Genomic DNA, 23,152 nt, shown 5'->3' on the forward strand with positions numbered 1-23,152 from the left:
GATGATGACAACATATATACAGATGTGTTCGACACATGGATATATGTATGGATTGTGGTAAGAGCTATAAGAGCCCCCAATAAATTTTTTTTTAAAAATAAAAAATTCTAAAATGCAAACTGATTAATCAACGAAATTACTATTTTATCTAAATATAATTACAACAAACTTGTGATCCAATATAAGTTCATTAACCTCAAGACATCTCCAATAACTGTAATGGGACACAAAAGTCTCTGTGGTTTGTACTGGTGGAAAGTCATCTGCTGCCATCAAAGTGGAGGCCGAGGCAGAGGGGCCCTATCGGGAAGAGCAGAACTGCTCCCGAGGGTGTGAGGCTGTGACTCTTTACAGGAGCAGAAAGCATCATCTTTCCCCCTCCGAGCAGCTGGTGGGTTTGAACTGCCAGTCCTGTTAATACCGCTGTGGTTTTGTTGGCAAAAATCATGGCACAGTGGTTAAAGCACTCGGCTGGAACCCAAAAGGTCATCAGTTTGAACCCCCCAGCCCCCAACCCCCAACCACATAGGAAGTCTAGGAGCAATGGATGAAAACGGAAAGAAACAAGAAAGACTTTGGTTCAAGGTAAGTATTTGCTTTCGAAAAAGCAAAGAGAAGATGCATTCTTCAGAAATGGTGATATTCACATTGGATCAGTCTGCTTCATAAGCTGGCTTACTAGGTAGTCAATTTGCTCAAGGAAGTTTAAGTGCTGAGAGGCCAGACTGGGTGGTCTTTCACTTGTCTCTGAAGCTGAATATTCTATTCTCATTTACATACGTACTAACCTAGGTAGAGAGTAAATTTTATGTTAACATACAAAGCTTCTAAGGCAGTGGTTCTCAACCTGTGGATCGCGACACATTTGGGGGGGGTCAAACAACCCTTTCACAGGGATCGCCAATACCATTGGAAAACACATATTTCCGATGGTCTTAGGAACCAAGACAGTGCTTCTCTATCTGTCTCCAGGTGGGTCCGCCCACATGCAGATACACCCACATATGAGTAACCGGCATGATGACATCATTGCGCCAACCCCATCACATACACCCCGTACAAATACAGTTGTGTGTGACAAGGTTGGCGCCATAATGTATTTGTGCAGACGAGTCACACATGTGTAGAGAGCAGCTACTGTGTAGAAAGCAGCTGCTGTGTTAAAAGCAGCTACTGTGCTGAAAGCATTGGAGATAAATGACACTTCATGAATTATAATTATTGGGTCAATGTAAAATCAGGTACTGTAAAATCATCAATTACTGCAATATATTTATATCTGTACCATAGGAACTTAATCTGGATGCTGATTGGTCTTTTATATTCAGATGTGGTTTATGTGAATACTACCCCCTTGTGATAGTAACAGGTATGTACAAAAAACAACAGAGAATGGTACATCATAGGAAACTTTAATGAACTGTACTGACTGAACTATGCCATGTATCATCTTTTCTATGATTAAAACTATTGTTATATTTTATTTTAATTAGCAAACCATCCCATGATAATGGATGATGTAGAGAAGAATGTTAAGAAAAGAAAATATAGTGAGGATTTTTTATGGTATGGTTTTACCTTAATAATTACAGCAGGAATTGAGAAACCGCAATGTGCTATTTGTTGTGAAATTCTATCAGCCAAATCTATGAAGCCAAACAAACTAAAACACCATTTTGATAGCAAGCATCTGAGCCTTGCTGGCAAGGATACCAACTACTTTAGAAGCAAAAATGATGGACTCAAGAAAGCCAGACTTGACACTGGTGGCAAGTACCACAAACAAAACGTAGCAGCCGTTGAAGCTTCATATTTGGTGGCACTCAGAATGGTCAGAGCTATGAAACCTCACGCCATTGCTGAGGATTTACTGTTGCCAGCAGCCAACGACATTGTTCGAGTTATGATTGGAGACAAATTTGTTACGACACTGAGTGCAATTTCCTTATCTAATGGCACTGTCCACAGAATAGATGACATGTCTGCTGATATTCCTGATCAGGTAATCCAGGAAATTGAATCTGCTCCACTTCCAATATTTAGCATCCAGGTTGATGAATCTACAGACGTTGCAAACTGTTCACAGTTCCTGGTTTACATGGGGTGTATTAATGATGACAACTTTAAAGATGAGTTTTTCGCAAACCTCTTGTAACAACTACTGCACGTGATGTATTTGACACAGTTGGTTCATTTCTCAAAGAGCATAAGATCTCTTGGGAAAAGGTTTGTGGTATTTGCACAGATGGTGCTCCAGCTAGGCTAGGATGTCGATCTGGATTTCAACGTATGGTACTGAATGAGTCATCAAATGTCATTGGAACTCACTGTATGATTCATTGGTAAATAATAGCAACAAAGACACTGCCACAAGAGTTACAAGAAGTAATGAAAAGTGTCATAAGTTCTGTCACTTTTGTAAAGGGGAGCAATTTAAACAGTCAACTATTTTCGCAACTGTGCAATGAGTTGGATGTGCTGAACAATGCTCTGGTATTTCACACTGAAGTGTGATGATTGTTGAGAGGGAAAGTTTTAAAACTTCATGATGAACTCAAAACATTTTTTAACCAGAAAGTAAGACCGCAGTTTGAGCACTTTTCAGCAATAAAAATGAAATGTAAAAATAGCTTACTGGGTTGACCTCTTTACCATCTTGAATGAGTTAAACTTATCACTGCAAGGACCAAATGCAACATGCCTCAATATGTCTGAAAAGATCCGATCATTCCAAATGAAACTTCAGCTTTGGCACCAAAAAAAAAAAATGGATGAAAATAAAATTTATATGTTGCCTACCTTATCTGCTTTCTTTGAGGAACTTGACATTGAACCAGAAAAAAAGGATTTTGTTGATAATTTCTGTGAAAACACGCTTGTACATGCTTGCAGATGAAATTTCATCGTACTTTCCAAATCTACCTGACACCCCATGTGCACTTGCCAGAAGCCCATTCCCAGTCAGAGTTGAAGATGTTCCTGAGACAGCACAAGAGGAGTTCATTGAACTTAGTAACAGCGATGCAGCAAAAACTGATTTCTCTACAATGCCAGTTACAAAATTCTGGATCAAGTGTTTGCCGTCATATCCTGTTCTGTCTGAGACTGTGTTGCGCCTTCTTCTTCCATTTCCAACAACCTATCCTTGTGAAACAGGGGTTTCCAGCTTGTTGGTTATCAAGTCTAAATACAGAAGTAGACTTGTTGTGGAAGATGATCTTTGTTGTGCTCTTGCAAAGACCGCCCCGAGAATTTCTGATCTGGTGAGCAAAAAACTCTCTCAACTTTCACACTGACATCGGCTTTTTTCCGCATACTGTTGCAAAATGTAGCAATTAGTTTACTGTTGTTTTATTAAGAGTGCTACCCATGCTACACCATGCTTCAAAACAAAATTTCATTTATTTGTAATTAGAAATAAATATTTCACAGTAAATAATTACATATTGTTTTTGTGATTAATCACTGTGCTTTAATTATGTTCAATTTGTAACAATGAAAATACATCCTGGATATCAGATATTTCCATTACGATTCATAACAGTAGCAAAATGACAGTTATGAAGTAAAGCCATAAAAATAATGTTATGGTTGGAGGTCACCACAACATGAGGAAGTGTGTGAAAGGGTCTCAGCCTTAGGAAGGTTGAGATCCACTGTTCTAAGGCTATAGGGAGTTCCTTATACATTTATGAAGTTAACTTCTTTTGTTAGTCCTCTCCTTTAATGTGGCTATTTGGAACAGTGAAGTGGAAAAACATTTCCCTGTCATCTTAATAATAATATAATTAGTAAGTATAGCTATCCTGGAGACTGTCCAAAGCCATAATGAATGACAGAAAAAGAGAACTGAAACAAATTAACTGGTGAGGATAGAATAACTTTTCTTCTATTTGAGGCAGATTTAAGAAACTGTGTTATAAGACACTCTATGTAAATCTACAATTGGGATCTTTTTAGCTCATCTCTATGTTCAAATTAGTTAGCAAGTATTTATTTCACAAATCTGAAAATAATGCTGTTTGTTATATTGCAAAATTTAGTATATATTGATGATGTGAAACTTCAGAGAACATTATGAGTTTGAAATTACTTCTGTACGGAGACACCTTCAGGTTTCTGAGAAAGATTTAAAAACACACAGAAAATGCATTCAGGGTTTTAATTTATGGATGCTGCTTCTTGAGGCCACCTGCCTCAGATCAAAACAGCTGCCAGTGATGAACTGGGATGGTGGCCAATCTGAAACGTAAACAGCTACATACCCAGTCCAACAATTAATAAGTCACAGGACAGTAAGCCATTATGCAACCAATTGTGAGGCCAGAGGCTTCGAAGGGGAACTAGAATAAAATGGTCCCCATATTTTAAAGCACAATTGCAAATTGTGCAATACAGTCTTACTAATACGTATGTCAAGCCTATGTCAAATTGACATATTTAGGCTATATAACTTGCTTGCAATATTCAATATACCAATGTTATGCTGCATGTGGTATAAACTTTTATACCACATCTGCCCTGAGCCAGAGAGTGACAATTTCTTTGAAAGTATTCCATCTACAACATAAGGGTTGTAACACATCTACGCAAAGGCACAGGGCGCTGAATCGGGACCGAGTGGATGGCAGGCAGTTTGGTTTGGGTTTTGTTATAAAAGGACATTATTTTCGTTACATGTTTATATGCTTTTTGTGAACCAATTTGTTAAAAACATGAATGTTAAAAAAAATAGAAGAGATTTTAAAAGAAATTCTATTTTGTTTAAACCAATCTCCCCAAACCAGTACCACTGAGTCTCGGGCTGCTTGTTTTTGCAGAAAAGAGAAAGATGAGGTTTCCTACTCCTGTAAAGAGTCACAGTCTTCGAAACCCCGCCTTATGGGGTCACTGTGAGTCAGAATAGACTGGGTGGCAGGGAGTGGGGGTTTTGGTGTATTCAGGCAAAACGTTTCTTTTAAAATTTATATAGAGAAAAATGGCTTAGGACAAAAACCAAGTTTCCCTTTTATGTTAATAGTGTTAGCCACAATTTACAGTTTCTGTCGAGGGGCATCTTTTGACTATCTCCTTCGGAGAATTACAGAACCTACCCTTTGTGAACCATATTACATCACATGACTCTAGCGTCTCCCAAGACCAAGGCCCTGAGCTGCCTGGCCCAGAAATGTATTCCTTCAAGGTATTTGGCAAAGTCTAAGGAGTTTGCATAACTTTGTCCGCTGTGTGCCCCACCACATGCATGGATATATTTGCAGGAGCAAAGGTAAATACACAGATACAAGTATCCTCAAACATATATATTCATGAGTGTGGCATTCACATAATCTACTGCCAACTTCAGGAAGGGTGGAGTCTAGCCTGTCAATCAGGTCATAACCAATGAGGTCTCTGTGTGGGCATGGCCTTCTCCTAAAGTTTCTGGGAACTCCTGTCATCCTCCCGGGAGGCGGGACACACACTCTGCTTCTTCTTCCTGCTGACAAACGGCATGGAGCTATGCTGATGGAGCCAGAGCACTGGAGCTGGGGGAGCCACGTGGAGACCCACGCCAGCACTTAGATGCTTCCACCCACTGGCCTGTAATTTTCCATTGCATGTGTTGTGTGAGTCTGAAGAGGAATTTATATCAGCCATATGGGCTAATATTGGACTTATAGACTTGATCTGGACTAGGCTGGGACATTTCCTTCATATACAATTACTCTTTGATATAAAGCTCTCTCTTATACACATATGAGTATCTCTGGATTTGTTTCTCTAGCCAACCCAGACTAACACATTATTCCCCCTCTCCCTCTCAAAACCTATTCAAGCCACAATTCATTTGTAAATCAAAAACTTCTCAAGAAACTGAAGTCTGTTTTTAAAAGCTCTTCTGTACTTATGTAGCTGATATAATGCCAGAAGATAAGCTCCTCAGCTGGGAACACAATCAAAATGCAACTGCGGCAGAGCTGCTGCCTCAAAGTAGAGTCACTATTAATGTCATGGGATGCAGTTTTTGGAACTTTCATTTGCTAATAAAACATGCCTCAAAATGAGACTAGCTGAAACCATCCATTGTTAATTAAAATGTGAAAATGGATAGAGCATAAATCTAGGAAAATTGGAAACTGTTAAGAATGAAACAGAACACCTGAAGATGTCCGACAGTAGTAAGCTGAAATGGACTCGGATTGACCATTTTGAGTGGGACAATCAGATGGGGTACTATGCCAGGAATAGCAAACTGAAGAAGAACAAGGTTGCATTCAATGTAAAATTTCTTTCAAGATCTATCCTAACGTACACATAACCAAGAAGAGGATATTATCTATACACATGTAAGTAAGATCAGTTAATATGACTATTATCCAAATTTACCCATCAACCACTAACAGCAAGCATGAAGAAATTAAGATTTTTTACAGTCTAAGACGCACTGATAATTACTAGTGACTAGAATCTGAACACTGGAAACAAAGAAGAGGGCTCAGGAGCCGGATCATGTAGCCTTGGTGACAGAACTTTGCAAGACCTCTTTGTTGGAAATGAAACACAAACTCAACAAAATAAGCAGCAATGATACATGTGGGCTTTGCTGGGTGGACGACACAGAACTCAAATTGGCCTTGGTGGGGAAAGACAAAAGAGGCCATCAATACCATCAGTCAGAACCAGGCCGGGGCCAACCACAGAGCAGGCCATCAGCCGCACAAATCAGAGTTCATGTTCATGTTTAAACAAGTCCATGAGAGCCAAAGTACGCGTTTGAGCATATCTGACCTAAATTTAGGGGCCATCTCAAGAACAGAGTTGACACGCTAAACACCGATTATTGCAGACAAGACAAATTGTGGGATTTCCTCAGAGACATCATACATAAAGAAAGCAAAAGTCCACACAAAAGGTAGGAAGGGAAAAATGAGAGCACAAACGGTATGTCGGAATAGACTCTAACACTTGCTCTTAAATGCAGAGAAGTAAATGCAAGAAATGATGAAGGAAAACGGTTGAACAGAAAATTTCAAAGAGCAGTTTGAGAAGACAAAGTTTGATAAAGAAATGTGCAAGCACGTAGCTTTGCAGCCTCGAGTTCCAATACTGGAGGATTTTACAAGGAAAAATGCAGACAGAGAGGACTTGAAGCACTTCCTGATGAGGAGGAAAATACTACGCAGCCTTCAAATATGGATTACACCTCAACATAATTTTTTTTCAAACCTCAAAACTAGGTCAATAAGCAACAATGTAATAAAAACAGGAGAAATTGAAATTGTTAAGGATCTCACTTTCCTTAGCCTAAGAATGCCCATGGAAGTCAAGAAATCAAACGACATATTACGATGGGCAAACTTATTCCCAAAGACCTCTTTGAAGTGTTGAGGAAAAGATGTCCCAACCTATGAGCTTTATCAGTCACCTCATATACATACAAACCCTGGACGATGCATGAGGAAGACCAAAGAATAACTGATGCTTTTGAATTATGGTGTTGGTAAAGAATACTACACGTGCCATGGACTGTGTGTGTCAGTCCAGGTAGACTAGAGAAACAAATCCATAAGAGACTCATGTGTGTATAAGAATGCTTTATATACAAGAGCAGTTGAATGTTGAGAAAACAGCCCAGCCCAGTCCAGTTCAAGTCCATAAATCCGATGTTAGCCCATATGTCCAATACCAATCTATAGTCCTCTTCAGACTCACGAAACACATGCAATGACGCCAAATACAGGAAGATCACAGGCCAGTGGATGCTAAGTCTTGTGGAGCTAGTGGCGGTAGAAGCATCTCAGCCCTGGCAGGGGTCTCCACGTGGCTTCTCCAGCTCAGGGTGCTAGCTTAATTCCATGTCTCTTGTCAGCTGCAACGTTTCCAAGGGAGTGAGCAGAGAGATTGTGTCTCTTGCCTCCAAGGAGGAATTACAGGAATTCCCAGAACCCTCAGGGGTAGGCCATGCGCACACAGAGGCCTCATTGGCTATACAATGACTGACAGACTAGACTCCACCCCTTCCCTCTTAATCCTAATTCCTACGTCCCAAATTGACACCAGACTATGTAACTACCACAAACTGCCAGAAGAATACACACACCTGTCTTGGCACAGCCAGAAATCTCTTCAGGGGAGAGGATGCTACAACTTTGTTTCATGTAATTCAGACAACGTAAACTCTTCAGTTCCTGAAGAAGGATATCATGTTTGGTGAAGTGGACGGTTACCGAAAAAGAGAAAGCTTCTCAACAAGCTGGACTGACACGGTGGCTGCACAGTGAGGTCAAAAATCACAGTGATGGAGAGGAGAGCACAGAACCAGCACGGCTGCTGTGCACGGGCACTGACTCCACAGCACCCAACAACAGCATAACTGTGTGCATCCGCACTAAAGTTCTCTGATGCAAAATGTGATTTGGACATAGAAAGATCTTCCAGGGTCCAACTACAAACATTAATTTTAATTTTACACAATAATCCAGATTCATTTTGTTACTTTGAGTTTCTTTTCCTGGATGAATGCCTACAGACTTTTAAAAAGACAGAGTAACGACAAGCACGTGTTTTAGGAAAACAGAAATGCCAAACACTGAGGAAGGTCAGATATATTACGTCAGGAATGAACTTTAGTCCACAATGGCACATTTTAAGCATGAGCACCATATTTCAGAAAACAGTACAGCGGAGCCATCGCAGTTACCCGGTTTTTGTCTGTTTGTTTGTTTCCACAGAAAGAGACTAGGAGAAAAGCGGACGTGGTTTCCACAACTTTTTCTTTTAAACCAATGAGTTGCCCAAAAGGCACAAGAGACAGTTTCTTGGTGGTGCACTGCTATTGCCAAATCTTACTTTACTGCCTTCTGCGTCTGTTTCTGTGCTTGGATTATTTTCCTGTGAGTTCCCAGAGCTGATCACACAGCCTCTCAGTGACACACGTGGGTACTGCTTTATTCAGCCATGACACCTAAAGCAAATACATTTTTAATTTCTTCTCTGCAATGACAATGCTTCATTATTTCACTTTAATGTTTTCCCTGCCACAATTCCTATGAGTTTAATTTTAATTCTAATGCAAGGAGAGATACAAAGAAGGAAGATAAATTGGATTATTAGTCAAGTAAGGTATCCAAGCCCTGTCTAAAGATGGAGAGAGTGTCAAATAACGGGTCCAGTTCTTAGAAAGGTAAAAGGTGAGTGAACAAATGGTTCTATGTGGGTCTGCATCATTTAAAATATACTTCTTCATAAAAATAATGCTTACTGTAACTGAGTGCACCATTGTAACCTAAGTTATCAAGCCAAAAGTTTCATAACAATGAGGGAAAAGAGAGCAATTTGAAGGGGACAGTCAAAAGATTTTGAGGCCTTATCTAAAAGCTTCTTTTTGTCTTTCTCATTCTCCTGAAACTAAGTTATTGTCTATTTTTAAATGAACACATAAAATATGTTTAAGGGTTTGGAAATTTCTTTCTATAAAGGATAAGCGTAACATTTAAAGTTTTACACCATGCATATTTTTCTTTGATTTTTTTTTTTAACAATCCTTTCAAAATGTAAACATCATTCTAGGCTCACCAAAACCCACCACCATCAAGTCAATTCAACAACAACAACAACAACAACAAATTCAACAACCCTGTAAGACAGAGAAGAAGGAGTCCCTCTGGGTTCCCATGACTACATCTTTACAGGGGCAGACAGCCTCATCGTTCTCCCACAAAATGACCAGAGCTCTGCAGTTCAATGTGTAACCCACTGTGCCCCAAGGTCCCCATAGGTCATCAAACCAAAACCCATTGCCATAGAATAAGTCCAACTCATAGCAACCCTATAGGGCAGGGTAGAACGGCCCTGGTGGGGTTGGGACACTGTAACTATTTACAGGAGTTGAAAACCTCATCTTTATCCCATTGTGGTTTCAAATGATTGGTCTTGTGGTTAGCAACCCAACATGTAAGTACAAAAGCAAATCATACACTGTATTTAGCTCATGGACTATAGCTTGCCAATTCCTATAACTATGTACTTGGCACAATTCTAAGTATCTACAAATGCTGAGTCATTCTTAGAACTCTATAGGCTGTTGTAACGAACTCTGATGGCGAGAGGTCAGCATTTTCAACTCTCCCAGTCGCTCTGCAAGAGAAAGAGGAGGGTTGCTGCTCCTCCAAAGGTTTAGAGCTTTGGAAACCCAAAGGGGCACTTCTACCCTGACCTACGGGGTCACTGTGAGTCCGAATGGCCTCAAGGGCAGTAGGGTATAAACTAAAAACCTCACTCGATGCAACTCACAGTGACCCTTTAGGGAAGGGTAGAACTGGCCCTTTGGGTTTCTGGGACTGTAAATCTTTATGGGGTTAGAAAGCCTCATCTTTCTCCCAGGAAGTAGGTGTAGGCTGTTCTTACTGTTGTCAGCTATGAGGACTGGGCTTTGACTCATGGAGACCTTACGAGTATAACAGGCTGAAAGGTTGCCCATTCCTGCGCCATCTTCATGGTTTGAGTCTGCTAGGTTTCCCTTGTTTTCGTTGGCCTTCTGTTTTACATAACATGGTGTTCTTTTCTGGCAACTGGGCTTTCCTGTTGACATTTCCAAAGTAAATGAGTCCAAATCTCCCCATCCTGGTGTCTAAGGAGTAACCTGGCTATATTTCTTCTAAGACAGATGTGTTTGTGCGATTGGCAGTCTATTTCAACATTCACAGTACTGAAGGCTTTTCAGTGGTCTCATAATTCAAAGCATCGGTTCTTCTTCTGCCGCCTTCTTTTCGTTGCCCATGTTGTCCATGTCTATGAAGAGGCTGCTAAAGACCATGGGTTGAGTCAGGCACACCTTAGTCATCAAAGGGGCACCTTTGCTACCTGAAACTTAAAAGACGTCTTTTACAGGAGATTCCCCCAACATAACAATGTATTATTTGAATTCCATGATCACCGAGCACTAATCCAAGTAGAATGAAATCCTTAACAACAATTTCTTGTCCGTTTACCATGATGTTTATTGGTCCAGTTGTAAGAATTGTTCTCTTCATATGTAGGGGTCCTCTGTAACAAGGCTGTGGTCATGGCAATCATCAGCATGTGCTCCGAGTTATCTTCATATTTAAACAGCAAGCTTGCATCATCTGCATATTGTAGGCTGCTAACGAGTCTTCCTCTAACTGGTGTCACATCTAGCATATGGCTAAGTGCAAAAGTACGCAACCCTCCTATACACCTTTTTCAATTTTAAACCACAGAATATCCCTTTCTTCTATTAAAAGAAAATCCCACTCCTGATCCATGAATGAACACACTAAAGTGTTATAATTCCCATACATTATAATGTTATTCGTCGTACTCTTGTGGTGAGTGTTACCATGGCCATCTTTCTCATTTTAAAGCCAGTGAAACTGAGGTACAAGGGAACAAAGTAATTGGCACAAGGTCACAGAACATGTTATTCTGAGCAGTTTGATTCCAGAATGTGTGCCTTCACTACTATTCTATGCTACTTCTCTATGATGAGGGATTTACTAGAGTATCAAATGTAAAGCAATTTATACCAATTCAGAGACCTACCTGTCGACAAAGAAGTAGGGACTTCTGGTCCTGACCAACCCTGCCTACATTCAGAGAGGAAGAAAAGAGAGTAAGCGAGACAGAAAGTATCACCTACCGAAAATCAAGGCTGGCATTCAACTTAGGGCCATCTTGGGGAAGAGAAGACAATCAAACCTTCGTATTTCTACATAAAAACAATGTTGAGGAACTTAGAAATTACACATATTCTATATCAATCAGATTTGGGAGTGAATGAAGTCATGTTTAGGTGGTCGAGAACTCAGAAGACCTATCTTTCACACACCCTTTCTTTCAAAGCATTACTCAAGGACATTACTTGGGCAAAATAAGGAGTACACCAGCAAGAGAAAAAAATGAAGTCTTAAGTTAGTACATAAGTTCAGAGGAAGAAAAGGTTGTTTCTAAGGAGGCAGAAGGAGAATGCAAATGGGGTTTGAGGGCCAGAACAAGAAAGGTGGGAGAGAAATAGAAGAGGAGGAAAGATGGGAATAAAATGGGCAGGGCAGGGCACGGCAGTTCATTTCAGGCGGAGAGGACTGCATTAGCAGAGATCATCTCTTAGAAATTTCTACTAAAGATAACCCTTGGGGATTCCCAACAAGACCCAAATTAGCCTCTGAGCAAAGTCATTCTAAACAGGAGTGACACAAAACAGTGGCTTCGTTACCATCTTCTAAGTGGTTTCTTAAGGTCCATGCTAATAAAACATGTTTACTTTTGTAACATGTCTACATATGTAAAAGGTATCAAAGCACTTTAATTTAGTGAACCACTATAAATTTAGCAGAATCATAAAATACAGCACATTATTTGCACTAGCTGTAGAGAAACGATTATGTCAAAGATTACCAGGTGGGCCAAGTTATCAACTAGGTAGTTGAAGCTAAATTACTTCTCCTCTATGTAAATCAATTTCCTCATCTGTAAAATGGTTATAAAGTAGAAACAGTAGTGGTGGAAATGGAGTAAAAAGTAAAGGTTTCCCACGTAGTTTAAATCCAGATTCTGATACTTAACCTTTTTTTTTTCTTTAAATACTGTTTTAAATACTGTTATTGGAGGTTCTTACATCTCTTATCATAATCCATACATTCATCCAGTGTGTCAAGCACATTTGCACATATGCTGCCATCATCATTTTCAAAGCATTCTTTCTCTTCCCAATTGAGCCCCTGATATCAGCTCCCCACTTCTTCCTCCTCCCTGCCCCACCCACCCCCTCACAAACCCTTGATAAGTTATAATTATTTTCATATCTTACATCATCCTCTGTCGCCCCTCACCCAATTTTCCATTGTTTGTCCCCCTGGGAGGGTTGATCGTTGTGATGGATTCCCCCTTTTTCCCCCCACCCTCCCCTAAGCTTCCTGGTATCTCTACTCTCATTGTTGGCCCTGAGGGGTTTATCTATCCTGGATTCCCTGTGTTGCTGATTCTTATCTGTAGCAGTGTGCAGACTGTGGTCTAATCTGATTTATAAGGTAGAATTGAAATCATGATAGTGGGGGGAAGGAAGCACCAAAGAACTAGAGGAAAAGTTGTGTGCTTCATCGGTGCTATACTGCACCCTGACCGGCTCATCTCTTCCCTGTGACTCCTCTGTGGGGGGATGTCCAATTGTCTACAGATGGACATTGGGTCTCCACTCCATGCCCGCCTCCCCCAATTCACATTGGGTATGATTTTGTTCTGGGTCTGACACCTGATCCCATGGACACCTCATGATCACACAGGCTGGTGTGCTTCTTCCATGTGGGCTTTGTTGCTTCTCAGCTAGATGGCTGCTTGTTTATCTTCAAGCCGTTAAGACCCCAAACACTGTATCTTTTGATAGCCAGGCACCATCAGCTTTCTCCACCACATTTGCTTATGCACCCATTTTGTCTTCAGCGATCGTGTCGGAAAGGTGAGCATCACAGAATGCTGGATTGTTAGATCCAAGTATTCTTGTGTTGAGGGAGTACTCAAGGCCCAATGTCCATCTGCAACCTTAATTCTTATTTTATTTCTTTACAGGGGAGAGCAAGAACGCAGTCCCCCACTACCACAAATTATGCAGTCGAGTCTCCCACATTTGGGGAAATCACAGGGGTCAGCACATCCGGAGTGCAATGGATAAGCCTTGCCCTGGGAAAACCACCTTTGTGATCATGGTATCTCCCCTGCCAGGTAATAGATATGAGTACATAGTTCTATTCCCCTCTTGTTATATATATATTTACATATGTACATGCCTGTATTTAGACCTCCTTTGCCTCTTGGTTCTTTTCTCTATTTCCTTTTACTTTCTTCTTGTTCCACTATCATGTTTGGCCTTCATTCACGTTTAGTAATTCCTCGTTTAGTAATTCCTCGCTGCTACATTGCCCTTGATTAAGGCCCACTAGACATCCTACGCCCTTCTCCCCATTGATTTTAGTTCACTTGTTATTCCCATGTCCCTGGGTTGGTTTCCCACCCCACCCCCTGCCTTTCTCCCACCTCCCCTTGTCCTGTATGCCTCCCCACACACACACACTCCCTGGAACCAATGATCCCGTTCTTTTCATCTCCAAATTTTTTATCCCACCTATCTTATCTAGATAGACATGCAGATACATTAATAAGCGCAAAAACCAGGCAAAGCCAAATAAAATAACAAAGGAAGTCAAGAACAATAAAACAACAACAACAAACAACAAAAAGAAAGCCACTGACAAAAATGGAGAAGGCTATAAATAGTTCGAGGTCTGTTTGTTGGCCTTTATGAGTGTTTTCCAGTCGAGTTTGATGGGGTCGCTACTTAACCATTTTTATGACCCTGACCAAGTTGCAATTGTGCTTTGTATCTATAATACTATAGCTAATAACAGTACCTGTACCTCAAAAGCCTATTGTAACAATTAAGGACGGCAATAGATAAAAAAGAGGGGCCCTGGTAGTAGAGGGTGTTACGAGTTGGGCTGCTCGCCTCAAGGCCAACAGTGAAAAATCACCAGCAGCAAGAGATGAGAATTTCCACTCCCATAAACTGTTGGCAATTTCAGAAATCCACAGGGGCAGTTCTACTCTGTCCTACAGGGTTGCTATGAGTCAGAATTCACTGGATGGCACAGAGTTTTAACAAAAAGTCCTTAACACAACACCTAAATAGCTCCAAGCTCACTGCCATCCAGTCAATTCTGACTTAAGGCAACCCTACAGGGCAAGGTAGAAGGACCCCTATGGGTTTCCGAGACTGTCATTCTTTGCACTAGTTAGAAAGTCTGTATCTTTCTCCAGTGGAGAGCCAGGTGGTTTCAAACTGCTGACCTTCTGGCTAGCAGCCCAATGAGTAATCACTACGCCACCAAGACTTCTCCTATGTTAAATAGTAATCAGCAACTATTAATGATCTACCTTGACATTGTGGTTTAAAGACACCACACACACACACACACACAAACCTTAACAATCCTGATCGAACTGCAGAAAAATATTTTTTTTAATTGAACACATTGAGAAAACCCTCGATCTGATTCAGTGGTGCCTAAAAAGGAGTCCTGGTGGTTCAGGAGTTAAACGTTTGGCTTCGGACCAGGAAAGATCGTCCCGGCAGCCACTCCGTGAGAGAAAGGTGTGCAGTCTGCTTCTGTAAACCATTACAGCCACGGAAGCCGCGTGGAGTCGGTCTGCTCCGTCCTTCAGAGTGGCTGTGAGTATAAGTCAACTCTGTGGAAACAGTTAAGGGGTCGTAGTACTGAAACAACCAGCAGAGATGGCAGGACCATACACGTGCTCCATTCAACACTTCTCTTATTATAGCCGTTAGCCCTTAGTCAGCTAACCGAAAGGTCCAAGGTTCAACACCACCAGCCACTCCTCAAGAGGAAGATGAGGCTTTCTGTTCTTGTAAGGATTCAGGAACAGAAACTCTGTAAGGTGTGCTTGATGAAAGAGACTTTGCCAATGGACCTCTCAGGGTAAACAACGGCATGTGAGTTTTTCTTAATTTTTGAAATAGATTAAAATTCTGGGTACACTGAACCAAAGAGACCCTAAACCAAAGTTCTACAATATGAGTGCCTTTAGATGTAGTAAGAGGATTATGATTATTACGAAAACTGGGTGCCATCGAGTTGATTCCAACTCATGGCAAGCACATCCACTTGTACCAAAGTAGAACTACCGGGTTTTTGATGGATGCTTTTAATAGATTGCACAGTCTTTCTTCTAAGGTGCCTCTGGGTAGACTTGAAGCCCTGAATCTATTAGTAGGAGCCAAATATGTTAAGTTTGTATCACCCAAAGGAGTAACCCCCAAAACTGGGATTGTGCTAGGCAGAGGGGAGCGTTCGAAGTATGCCATTTTCCCCACTAGGTGAGCATAGAGCAACTCACAGTGCACCCAGCAGCTCCGCCTAGGAAGGTTCTCTCTGGTCACAGTGAATTTTTTTGTAAAATCTGTTTTGCTCAAACATCGCTTTTTGTGAAGGCTGATTTATGAGAACAGCGTGTGGCTGTAAAATTTTGTTTCCTGCTTGGGAAAAATACCACAGAAACTGCTGTGATGTTGAACACAGCTTACAAGGAGAGTGCTATGGGAAAAACTGAAGTGTATGAGTGGTTTTCTCATTTCAAAAAAGGTGAAATGTCAGTTGATGACAAACCTCGTCCTGGCCGTCTGTCAACTTCCCAAAGAGATGGAAATGTTGACTCGGAGCGCATTTGGAGTTCATTCCACCAGGTCAGACTGTTAACCAAGCTTTCTAGTTAGAGGTTCTGAAAAGATTGCAAAACAGTGTGCAACAAAAAAGGCCTGATTTATGGCAGATGGGGGACTGGTTTTGTCACCATGACACTGCACCTGCTCATGCAGCCATCTCTGTGCTCCAGTTTTTGGCAAAAAAACAGCATGCCTCTCTTGCCCCATTGCACCTTACTCACCTGACCTCACTCCCTGCGACTTCTTTCTGTTTCCATGAATGAAGAGGGGCACAAAAGGACAGTGATTTGATGACTTAGACGAGGCGAGGAAAAAAAGGAGGGAGGTGCTGTCAGCCATCCAAACAGATGAGTTTGAAAAATGTTTCCAAGAATGGAATCGCAGATTTGACAAGTGCATTAAGTGTAATGGAGAGCACCTTGAAGGTGAAAAGGTTGTTTTGTAAAAAAAAAAAAAAGATTTAATACATAGCTTTGAAAAGAAAATTCCAGTTTGGGGGGTGTACCGCATAGGTAGGAAGCCTGTACTCTTAGAAATGATCCTGAGGCATATAGAGTGTCACGAATTCTAATGGTTTCAAATGGTTGAGGGCTGTCAGGTCCAGAGGACGTGCTTTGCTTTTAAGCTCCTGCTGGTAACAAGATCCCGCTTCCTGCTTCACCAAGGGCTCTTTTTATGCATGTTAGGATGGCAGTCCAGGGAATCCTGTTCACAGTTACTCACAGGTGAATCCTATCAGAATCTTCCCCCGCTTTCTTATCAGGCCCATGCAGGGAAAGGTCACTTGGTGGGAGTTACAGACTTTGGGCTAAAAGAGTCACATTAAATAACTCACTGCCCCTGCAATATGAAAACAATTTGTCCAACAGACTAATTGGACCACGCAAATGTGAGTGTCCACAACCCTGATATGAGAGTAACTAGATGGTGCCGGCGATCATTACTAGCTGCTCTGAAAAGGATCATATAAAGCCTCCCTCATCCTCCGGGTCTGGAACTGAGCTCACCCCTGTGGTAGAACGACCGACATTTAGAAGTCAAACAAGCAGCAATGACCTGGTGACCATGCTCAGAGTGTTAGGAAAGGAGGAGGATGGAAACGGGAAACACGAAGAAAACGGAGTAAGGGCTGGTACATTGAGGGACTTGTAATGGGTGAGCTGAAATACGTATGAGGGGTTGAATTCAAAACTCATGATTCTGCTCTGCAAACCTTCACCTAATGCACAATTTTTTTAAAAACTATGTGCCTAAACAATAAAGCAAAAGCTGAGATTGCAAAAAAGTCACAACTGCAAGTGCTATTACTATTTACCTAAAACACTCAACTATTTATTATTCTCTGGCACTCTAATGGATGCGTCAACTACTCAGCTTACTACTTATATCTGAGAACAGATGCAGGCATATATGAAAATACCAATATATCTTGATGTGTTTGGTAAATAAGATTTTAAACAAGCCAGACCTAAAATGCAAATAGCATGCCTGTATAAAGATTCTGCTCTGACACAGAAAAAGGAACTTTCTGAAGCCCCAAGAACAACTCCCTGAAGCAAGGGTGTGGATTGGGTGTAAAATATCAAATATGTGGATCTGGATTTGAATGCTGGTTCTGTTATCTATGGGCTCTTTCCCCTGGTGATTTATCTTCTGCAACCTCACATTCCTCATCTGTAAAAAGGAAAGGATAACATTTCCTTGCGAGACTTCTGTGAGAATTAAGTAATATAGCACCCACTCAACCTCTAGCACTGAGTGTGTTCAATGGTATACTTCTTGCCTTCCATCATCAGGGAGATAAGGCTTTGGGTCTCAAACTCAGGCATGACACATCTGTCTGTCTGTGGTGGCCTGTGTATTGCTGGGATGTTGGACAGGTTTCAATAGAGCTTCAGATTAATCATAGGAAGAAAGGGCTGGTGACCTCCAAGGAGTAACTATCCTGTGGATCTCAATGGTCGGATCCCACCGTGCAGGGCTCTCCAGGAGTTGGAGGTCAGCCCACAGTAGCTAATAGGAAGAGCACAATAGGTTCTCAAAAAAACCACGTAACCTCCTTTTCTTCTGATACTCCTCAGCTCCTCCCCATGCACCATGATAATGTTAGCATAGGTGGTACTGACGAAAGCTAGGTTCTTTGAATCTCTGCGCTATTCAACAAGAATGAAAATATGGTCATTCAGTTCTAAGTGCTAGTGACTCTAATGAAATGTAATCTTAATTGTGACAATTACCCGAAATAAAAGAGGTAATTTGAATTCTTAATTTAAAATAACCCAAGGCTCAAATTGACTTCCTGAGAACTCTTCTCTGTTTGTTCTTTAAGTATACTGCTAATAATCAGCCTTGTAAAATATACATGTAAGCTATCTGGTACACATGTTGATTGACTTTTCTACATTTGATAAACCAAAGGTGCCCATAAACAGTTCTAGTCTTTATTTTCAATGATGCCTGAGAACGTGCTCCTCATCCCGGTCCACGTGGAATGTCATGAATGCAAACAAGGTACGTAAGGAGTGTACACCTGACACAGCCACTCGGACACTGTGAGAAGGCTGAGCCTTGTAAGGTTAGCCACACGACCCAATAGTGCTTATTGTTACAAGAACAAACAAACTTGAAGTTTACAGTTAACAGAAGATGGAAAAACAAAGATGGAGGGAAATATGTAATTTGGGAAACAAGTTGATCTGATTAGCAAATTTTATTCCAGTCATTATTTATTTAAATTTCCCATCTCTTTAAAACCTGATTATTATTGAAATAATGGATCTGTCAACAACCTGGTCCAAAATATAAAAGCAAAGAAAGTAGTAAATTCTTGACTTTACCAAAATGATTTGCTAAATGTGTATTTGTTTAAAACAATTAGAAGATGAGACCTTTGCTTTGCTACTGCACAGATGGAAGAGCATGCTGATTAAGAACAAAAGCTCTATAGCCACCTGCCTGGATACATATTCCAGCCGCTAATCTTCAGAAAATTGTTTAAAACTCTCTCCCTGGATCCTCTATTGAAAATAATAATAGCACCTGCCTCCCAGAACGGTTGTGAATAGTAAATCATTATATACATGTAAATCTCTTCAACAGTCCTACACAACAGCCAATGTCAATAAATGCTAGCATCTACAAGGAGCCCTGAGTACACACTGGTTAAAGCACGTAGCTAATAACTAAAAAGGCAGTGACTTGAATCCACCAGCTTCTCCACAGGAGAAAGATGTGGCGCCTGCTTCCATATGGATTTAAAGCCTTGAAAATCTGATGCAGCCACTCTACTCTCTCCTTCCAGGGTAACTGTGAGCCAGAGTTGGCTCAATGGCAATGGCTTGGTGAGTGTTGGTTAGCACCTATTATTATTATTATTGCTATTATTGACAAAATCTATAACTATGACGGTTATACACAGGACAATAAAATCAGCAAACGTAAAAACTTCAGTTTTAATACAGACTATGATTCCTTCTGAGAAACTGTTCAGACAACTTTACCGATCATTCAGCTAGACAAGACTCATATGCTACTGACTAAGGAAATGGACCTTGTAGAGCTATGGTTGAGGAGAATGCTGGGCTTTGCCAGCCACCTTGCAAAAAGGTGTTCTGAAGTCTTAGTTTTCCAGTTAACTGATAAGTGGTCCTCAATGTAAGATAACTAACTGGATTCCCAAATTCTGAGGTACATTTATGCCCTCTCGTCACTCCATTTCTTCCCTTCAGGAACCCTTAATCATCTGTTCCCTTTCACACTGTAATTTCTCTGAGATCTTTACTATGATTTCTAGCTCGCCCCTGCCCTTCTTCTACCTATTCAAATCCGGTTTCCATATAGACCGCTACACTGAGTGATGCCTTTGAATGACTGAACCACCTTCATTTTGTCAAATCCAATGGTGAATTTGCAAACCTCATCTTAGTCCACCTCTCATCATCATTCAACACAACCAGGAGGGACCTTAGAAAACTTCTTTTCATGTCAGCAACACCTCTCTCCTGATTTCCCTCCAGCCTTGCTGGGTTTTCCTAATGTGAGTTCTAAATAGTTGTGTTTCAAGGCATGAATCTGGGTCCCCCTTTCTGCTCTGGTTCCACGCTGTCTCTTGATTCTCTCATCCAGTCCTGTGGGTTTAAATGATAATGTTTGCTATCGATTCACAGTTTTACATTTCAGCCTTGAGCTCTCCTCTTAGCTTTAGGATGTTGACAGGGCCATTGTTTTTAATAAATAATGATTGCATGCTGTGATAGTCTGGGTACTTTAGAGAAACAAATCCAAAGTAACTCATGTATAAGAGAGAGTTAAGTGCACATCAAGAAAACATCCCAACCCAGTGCTGCCCAAGCCCACAAGTCCAACATTAACTCATTAACCCATATGTCTGACACCAATCCACAAAGTCCTCCTCCATCTCACAAAACACACACTATGATGCCGACTGCAGGAAGAAAGCCGAGTCAGTGCATGTGCAAACATCTCAGTGCTGGCAGGGGTCTCCACACGGCTGCTCCAGCCCCCAGGGCTGCACTGGAGTAAGTCCATGTGGCTTCTCCTCAGGAATGTCTCTCAGGAAGTAAGCCTTGCCATCTAAAGCAGGGAACTGGCTAAGGCAGCTGCACCCTGGTCCGACCATCAGTAAGCAAGAGACCCGAGAACTAGAAAGGCGAGGCTCACCGAGCCATTTATCCCTCCGCCCTTCAATTAACCCCACATGTGTTTGTCGGCCAGGTTGGCACAATAAACTAACTACCTCATATGCACATAATTAAGATGGGGCTTCAGAAAGTTTGTGAGGAAATGGAATTAAAAGATAAAGGAATTTTTCCATGAACTTTTTGAAGTCCCTCGTCATACATACCAGGCATCACTCTACACCGGTGGGATACAAAGATGAACCAAACCAAGTCTTTGCACTCTGGAAAGGGAGAAAGATAAAGAACAAACATATGCTACAGAGAGTAGGATCAAGTAAGGGAACAAGTGATATACAGATGGTGGAAGAGTACTCCAGGTGAAGACACAGAAAATGTGAATGCCCTGAAATCAAGAATCGTCCTAAAAGAAACAGCACAAGGCCAGGGCAATTTAGATGCGCAGAACAAAGAAGCACTAGAATACGGAGTCTCAACAGCAAGACGTGACCAGGTCTTAGGAGGCAGTCGTCTTCACTAATACAATGTCTCACAGAACTCACCAACTGTACTTTCCAAACCCAGTAGAGAAAAAAACAAGAAGTGATGAAAGAGAGTGGTTGATGTCAGGAATGACAGCGTGGTGCCGCGGTTTAGAGAAAGTGGAAGTCTGAGGCATGCTTAACCTGTGCCTCATTGGAATCAGCTTTGTATTGACTCTTATTAATTAAATAGTACATTTAGATGGGGGGGGGGGCTTTATGAGACGTTAGTAAGTAAAACAGAAATGCTGCACACTGGTTAACTATGTGGATTATTAGAGTTTGCATTGGCTTTTTTTTTTTAAGTTAAATATGTTTATTTCCTTTTTTTTTTAAACATTTTATTAGGGGCTCATACAACTGTTATCCCAATCCATACACACAATTGTGTAAAGCGCATTTGTACATCATTCTCAAAACATTTTCTCTCCACTTAAACCCCCGACATTAGTTCCTCATTTTTCCCCTCCCTCCCCGCTCCCCCCTCCCTCATGAGCCCTTGATAGTTTATGAATGGGTATTTTGTCATATCTTGCCCTGTCCGATGTCTCCCTTCACCCACTTTTTGGTTGTCTGTCCCCCAGGGAGGAGGTCACATATAGTTCCTTGTAATCGGTTCCCTCTTTCCTACCCATTCTCCCTTTACCCTCCCTGTTTCGCCACTCACACCACTGGTCCTGTAGGGCTCATCCGCCCTGGATTCCCTGTATTTTCAGTTCCTATCTGTACCAGTGTACATCCTCTGGTCTAGCCAGACTTGCAAGGTCGAATTTGAGTCATGGTAGTGGGAGCGGGGAGGAAACATTTAGGAACTAGAGGAAAGTTGTATTTCTCATCATTGTTACATCGCACCCTGACTGGCTCATCTCCTCCCCGAGACCCCTCTGTAAGGGGATCTCCAGTGGCCTACTAATGGGCTTTGGATCTCCACTCCGCACTCCCCCCATCATTCACTATGGTAAAATTTTTTGTTCTAATGATGCCTTATACCTGATCCCTTCGACACCTCGTGGTTGCATAGGCTGGTGTGCTTCTTCCATGTGGGCTTTGTTGCTTCTGAGCTTGATGGCTGCTTGATTACCTTCAAGCCTTTAAGACCCCAGACACTATACTTTTTGATAGCCAGGCATCATCAGCTTTCTTAGCCACATTTGCTTATGCACCCATTTGTCTTCAGTGATCCGTTCATGCATTGGCTTTTAACAATTAAACCAGGCACACAAAATATAGAGTTAAGTATGTAATTCACATGAGCAGATAGCCTAAAGATGTTTATATAACAATCAAACTAACTCACTGCCAGTGAATCAACTCTGACTGAAACTAATAACTACCTAAAAATTTTTAAAACCCAAATAAAATTTCCAGGCTCTGAAAAGTATGCCTTCAAATATCTCACTAATCATGGCATCTTAAATCTACTTAACAGACTTCTTTAACATATGGCAATACACTTCTAGACTTCAGACATGCATTGCATGTAATAAAAAATGGAGCAAAAAGAAATTAAAGTCTAACAGTCCTGTCTCTCACGGAAAGGGAACAAAAAAAAAAAATCCCATAAATCACTATAACTTAATGTTACTTCGTTGAACAGATATACGTTTTAATATTTTTAAATTTAGGTATGGCTATAAAAGATACTAGAAAACAGCTTGACAGATTTGCCAATGAGTTGCATGACTAGCGTCTGATACGATTGTGTACTTAAGCTACTGTTCAAGCAATACCTACCACCTGAGCAT

At 41.2% G+C, this 23,152-nt stretch overlaps 1 protein-coding gene and 1 non-coding gene across 2 annotated transcripts in view; both read right to left on the minus strand.

The window, feature by feature from the left end:
- The window catches only part of PDE3B (phosphodiesterase 3B), a gene marked incomplete at its 5' end in the record, with an annotated part of 155,620 nt that overhangs the window by 85,646 nt on the left and 46,822 nt on the right, over window positions 1–23,152 (minus strand). The gene's annotated exons all lie outside the window — the stretch shown is intronic.
- LOC115869884 lies at window positions 13,558–13,721 on the minus strand. Its single transcript, XR_004046411.1, has one exon. It is a non-coding gene; the product is annotated as a U1 spliceosomal RNA (small nuclear RNA).

The sequence above is a fragment of the Echinops telfairi genome, unplaced genomic scaffold, assembly GCF_000313985.2.
Source record: "Echinops telfairi isolate 266 unplaced genomic scaffold, ASM31398v2 ScPeMD7_60;HRSCAF=208, whole genome shotgun sequence".
Taxonomy (NCBI): domain Eukaryota; kingdom Metazoa; phylum Chordata; class Mammalia; order Afrosoricida; family Tenrecidae; genus Echinops; species Echinops telfairi.